The following is a 5,833-nucleotide window of genomic DNA, read 5'->3' as shown; positions in this document are numbered from 1 at the left end:
GTGTACGCTCTTGGTGCGCCTCAGCTCGCAATGAGCACGAGACGCCCCGGGAGTGCGGATCCGCATACGTGACGCGAATCATCCTCCCTAGGTCGCGGAGCACGAAGCTCGCAAACTTTTACTTTCATTGCGCCTTTAGGCTTAGTTATTTTTGTATAAAATAATACAAGTCCCAATGACTCGCGTACATGTTAGACTCCTTGGTCCGTGTTTCAAGACGGGTCCTGAAAGTATCCAAAGCAAAAGCGTCGCTGACCGGTAATTTTAATTGAAAAGCGCTAGGCTTTTCCGAGCCGGTTCGAGAACATTGGCGTTCAAAAGAGCCAAGCGCGCGCGGCAACGGCACGAGATGTCCGTTAAAATCCGAGCGCGACTCGATCGATCGCCAAGCCGAACGCATTCGAAAGTGCGACCCGATACCAATCTTGATTAAAAGTTTTCAATACCGCCGGGCAGTCGATCGGGTAAAGGACACCGATGGTCTGCCGTGCCGGTTTGGCACGACAGTCTACCGTACGGGCCGTCGATCGACACCCAACGGGTCGCGACGTCCTACTAGGAGAGAAGTGCACGCCGGCGTCGTCGGACATGACGCAGCGACCACGTGCCCCGAACGCGCTAAATACCCGAAAGCACCGCACGTTCGAGCATCGCGATCACACGCAAGCCAACAGCCACTAACGCTGAATCTCTCCATTCGAACTTTTGGATTTCTCAGGTTTACCCCTGAACGGTTTCACGTACTCTTGAACTCTCTCTTCAAAGTTCTTTTCAACTTTCCCTCACGGTACTTGTTCGCTATCGGTCTCGTGGTCATATTTAGCCTTAGATGGAGCTTACCACCCGCTTAGAGCTGCACTCTCAAGCAACCCGACTCTAAGGAGAGGTTCTCCCACGGCGCGCTTCGGTCGCTACGGGCCTGGCACCCTCTGCGGGTAAGTGGCCTCGTTCAAGATGGACTTGGACGCAAAGCGACGTCATGGGATAATCGAACCCTCCCGAACACCACATTTCCCAACGGCGGAACCGTGGGATTCAGTGCTGGGCTCTTTCCTGTTCGCTCGCCGCTACTTGGGAAATCCTTGTTAGTTTCTTTTCCTCCGCTTAATAATATGCTTAAATTCAGCGGGTATTCTCGCCTGCTCTGAGGTCGTCTTGATTAATTTTTTTTATGTACGATAATAATTTTGTCTCAACATTGTGCTTTTCGAAGTTCAATTGAGACAAAAAAAAAAATATTTTCACACACGTACAACGTTGGAAAAAAAAAAAAATAACAAAAAAAAAAGAAAGATAAAATAAAAGGATTGCACATCGACCGGATGGTAATGTTTTTTTTTTGTCTCCTATTTTTTCTTCCTTCCTTTCCTCACCTCCTGCGACGCTTTATTTTTTTTTTGCTTTGCTTTCAAAACCGCGACGCAAAAGTATTTTTGACGATCGTACGGCTCGTCCGGTCCGCTCTTGATTCAACAGTGTTCGGATGAACAATTATTTAATGAGAGCTCCGGGACTCGGGCGAACGACGACCAAAAAAGAAAAGTTGGGAAGAAAAAAAAAAACAATAAAAAATAAAAAGAATGACAAACGATTCAAACGGCATCAACGTTGCCGCTTTAACCGGTCAAATTTTTATTTCTCGTTTTCGACAATCCATTATTTCATCTTTTCTTTTTTAAGTATTCTTTTTTTATTTCGAGCGACGCATTTGATTTCATACGAACGCCCAATTATTTCGCTCGTACACTCGAAGAAAAACTATACGACGGGTAGTTGATAACGACGCGTCGGGTTTCTCTTCGTGACCAGCAGTCTTTTTGTTTTTTTTTTTTATCGAACGACCCTCAGCCAGACGTGGTCCAGGAAATATATCCGAGGACCGCAATGTGCGTTCAAAGTGTCGATGTTCATGTGTCCTGCAGTTCACAAGTTGACGCGCAATTAGCTGCGTTCTTCATCGACCCACGAGCCAAGTGATCCACCGTTCAGGGTAATCAATTTATTTTTATCATTATTATAGTTTATTTTTCACACTTACAGTGTAATATTTTCTCGGTCAATTCGTATTTTTTATTATACGAAAAATGACCAATACAAAACGCAACGGAGAGCCAGGCTCTTTCGAATAAAAAGTGTGCCCATCGGTTCTCCGTTGGGCCACCCCGCTGCGTCCCGCAAATGCGACACGAGCGGCAGGCATTGGGGCGCACCACGAAATATTACGAAACTTTTTGATAACGAGCGGCGTCTCCCATTTCTTTTTATCTTGAGAACAAGATGAAAGGGGCAATAACGGCGACACGCATACAGTTCATAATATTTCGCGACATTTATACGCAGAGTCTCGGCTTATTGGGGCGTAAAATCATTCCAAAACCTTGGATAATAACGCGTACACGCTATTATCCTCGTAAGCTCGATCATGTCATTAAAACGAAGTGATTGCATGACCACCGAATGACGACGTTCCCCCTCGTTACAACGAGGCTTTCAACATAATAACCGTTGACTCGAGGAAAACGCTGTCCGGTCGAAATTCAATCTTCGTGATAAAATCCGTGACCAATAGCCTCGAGGTTGCCACGGCAAGACACTGGTTAATGAAAAGAAAAAATAAAGATCCGTTGTGCACGCGCACCCTACGATTTTTACGTAGGTGCGCGAGGGCAAGCGTGGCCAGCCCGATCGTATGTTTCAACTATTATAGAACAAAGACGCTAGGCATTGGCGCACGCATCGAAACCTACGACCGCCAATCCGTTAACTTAATTTTTCACAGCCCCTTGTCAAAGGAGGGAGAAAGAAAAAGTAACGTGGCGCGAGGCGCGTAAATACAACGATTATACATTTTCCTTCGGCGCAGCTTTCAAACAAAATTTCTTTTTTTTTTTTTTTTTTTCTTTCATGACAAACGTTGCGACGTCTTACGTGCGAACGTTAATGATCCTTCCGCAGGTTCACCTACGGAAACCTTGTTACGACTTTTACTTCCTCTAAATGATCAAGTTTGGTCATCTTCCCAGTGCAATCGGCAACGCAACGAGTGCGTTGCCGCGCGTCAGTCCGAAGACCTCACTAAATCATTCAATCGGTAGTAGCGACGGGCGGTGTGTACAAAGGGCAGGGACGTAATCAACGCGAGCTTATGACTCGCGCTTACTGGGAATTCCTCGTTCATGGGGAATAATTGCAAGCCCCAATCCCTAGCACGAAGGAGGTTCAGCGGGTTACCCGGGCCTTTCGGCCAGGGAGGACACGCTGATTCCTTCAGTGTAGCGCGCGTGCGGCCCAGAACATCTAAGGGCATCACAGACCTGTTATTGCTCAATCTCGTGCGGCTAGACGCCGTCTGTCCCTCTAAGAAGATTTTTGTGTACGTCGGTAGTAAAAACCAAAAACCACCGCCAGCCCCGCGCGACACCGACGGATTGGATACCGTCAAACATCGCACGAAGCATGCGACGGGGCCTTGGCCTTCGAGATACCAGAAGTAACGCCTATTTAGCAGGCTAGAGTCTCGTTCGTTATCGGAATTAACCAGACAAATCGCTCCACCAACTAAGAACGGCCATGCACCACCACCCACCGAATCAAGAAAGAGCTATCAATCTGTCAATCCTTCCGGTGTCCGGGCCTGGTGAGGTTTCCCGTGTTGAGTCAAATTAAGCCGCAGGCTCCACTCCTGGTGGTGCCCTTCCGTCAATTCCTTTAAGTTTCAGCTTTGCAACCATACTTCCCCCGGAACCCAAAAGCTTTGGTTTCCCGGAAGCTGCCCGTCGAGTCATCGGAGGAACATCGACGGATCGCTAGCTGGCATCGTTTATGGTTAGAACTAGGGCGGTATCTGATCGCCTTCGAACCTCTAACTTTCGTTCTTGATTAATGAAAACATTTTTGGCAAATGCTTTCGCTTCTGTCCGTCTTGCGACGATCCAAGAATTTCACCTCTAACGTCGCAATACGAATGCCCCCATCTGTCCCTATTAATCATTACCTCGGGGTTCCGAACACCAACAAAATAGAACCGAGATCCTATTCCATTATTCCATGCACTGGTATTCAGGCGTTAACAAGCCTGCTTTGAGCACTCTAATTTGTTCAAAGTAAACGTACCGGCCCAACGCCACACCCGGTGAAGAGCATGGCGATGGGATTAAGCTGGGCCGCTCTTGCGCACGCACGCGACGGGCCAACGCCAACGACGGTAAAGCCGCTAGGCCGACCCGTGCGAGACGGACGCTCGAGCTAAGCCCACCGGTAGGACGTCCCACAATCTTGTCAGTTAAACATCGCGAGCGATGAACCAACAGCGTGGCACACAGATTCAACTACGAGCTTTTTAACCGCAACAACTTTAATATACGCTATTGGAGCTGGAATTACCGCGGCTGCTGGCACCAGACTTGCCCTCCAATGGATCCTCGTTAAAGGATTTAAAGTGTACTCATTCCGATTACGGGGCCTCGGATGAGTCCCGTATCGTTATTTTTCGTCACTACCTCCCCGTGCCGGGAGTGGGTAATTTGCGCGCCTGCTGCCTTCCTTGGATGTGGTAGCCGTTTCTCAGGCTCCCTCTCCGGAATCAAACCCTGATTCTCCGTTACCCGTTACAACCATGGTAAGCGCAGAACTTACCATCGACAGTTGATAAGGCAGACATTTGAAAGATGCGTCGCCGGTACGAGGACCGTGCGATCAGCCAAAAGTTATTCAGAGTCACCACAAACTTTTACGATGGACGAGAGAACGCGCGTGAACGCGTCCCCGCCACCGATTGGTTTTGATCTAATAAAAGCGTCCCTTCCATCTCTGGTTAGGACTCTGGTTTGCATGTATTAGCTCTAGAATTACCACAGTTATCCAAGTAAATGTGGGTACGATCTAAGGAACCATAACTGATTTAATGAGCCATTCGCGGTTTCACCTTAATTTGGCATGCACTGAGACATGCATGGCTTAATCTTTGAGACAAGCATATGACTACTGGCAGGATCAACCAGGGAGCTTCGTTTGTCAAAATTAAATTCAAAGCACACAACTCGGAGTGGCCTAAGGACAATGACGTCCCGTTGACCGGCTCGTTGTTGAATTGCGCTATCTTGCGTGTCTTGCGAAATACGCCGAGGAACGTGGAAGAAAACATGATTTTATCCCGAAAGGATCCAATCGATAATTCGACGACGAGTCCACGACGCATCCGACACTTGAAGCTTAAATCTTCAGCTCTCGTCGTTAAAAACGAGGGTGAATTTTTTTTCTTTCAAATTCCGGTCGACCATCGCTCAACAAGCGTCAACAACGTCCCAAACGCCGCGTTGCCTTACCGGGGTAATAAAAGCCAAGGGCCTCAGAACTTCCGGAAGGGGCGACGAAGACCGTTCGTTATTCGTTGTTGACGACGCCTCGCTATGGGCCGCCCGCGGCACTTTTGTCATTCGAACGACCCGGTAAATGAACAATACCGGGTCGGCACGGCGAGCTTCGAGGTGCCGTAATTAAACTCGAAGCAGGGCCACGTGAATTTATCATTCAAGTGTCAACAGTCTCTCGTGAGAGTTGCGTGTTAACAAATACCCGACGATATGGTCGCTGACGCTAGGCCAGGGCTTACCGCAGTGGTATACGTACGGGAGGTACACGTTGTATCCTCGCTCGGTATCGAGTGAGTCGATGCTCGGTTAGCATACCGTCGACAAGCTACGAGCCACGTCGACGGCGCATGCAACGCCAGAGGCGCGATCCGCATTGAGGGCCATTCGGTCGAAGACGCTGACCCGCGGAAATGCTGTGAATTGAGGCTTGGCTTGACAAGCGAACCGTCTCACTAGTGCCG

The 5,833-nt window shown here is 48.6% G+C and overlaps 2 non-coding genes across 2 annotated transcripts; both read right to left on the bottom strand.

Moving 5' to 3' along the window:
- Positions 1–1,838: 1,838 nt before the first annotated feature.
- On the bottom strand, positions 1,839–1,993 carry LOC149373062 (5.8S ribosomal RNA). Its single transcript, XR_016293491.1, has one exon. It is a non-coding gene; the product is annotated as a 5.8S ribosomal RNA (ribosomal RNA).
- Positions 1,994–2,938: 945 nt separating this feature from the next.
- LOC149373061 (small subunit ribosomal RNA) lies at positions 2,939–5,003 on the bottom strand. Its single transcript, XR_016293492.1, has one exon. It is a non-coding gene; the product is annotated as a small subunit ribosomal RNA (ribosomal RNA).
- Between the last annotated feature and the right edge of the window lie 830 nt (positions 5,004–5,833).

The sequence above is a fragment of the Copidosoma floridanum genome, unplaced genomic scaffold (genome assembly GCF_036245765.1).
Source record: "Copidosoma floridanum isolate Cflo_tuat_1 unplaced genomic scaffold, Cflo_Japanese_pri ptg000047l, whole genome shotgun sequence".
NCBI classification, from domain to species: Eukaryota; Metazoa; Arthropoda; class Insecta; order Hymenoptera; family Encyrtidae; genus Copidosoma; species Copidosoma floridanum.
The sequence above is the reverse complement of the archived record's forward strand: the minus strand, read 5'-3'. Positions and strand labels throughout refer to the sequence as shown.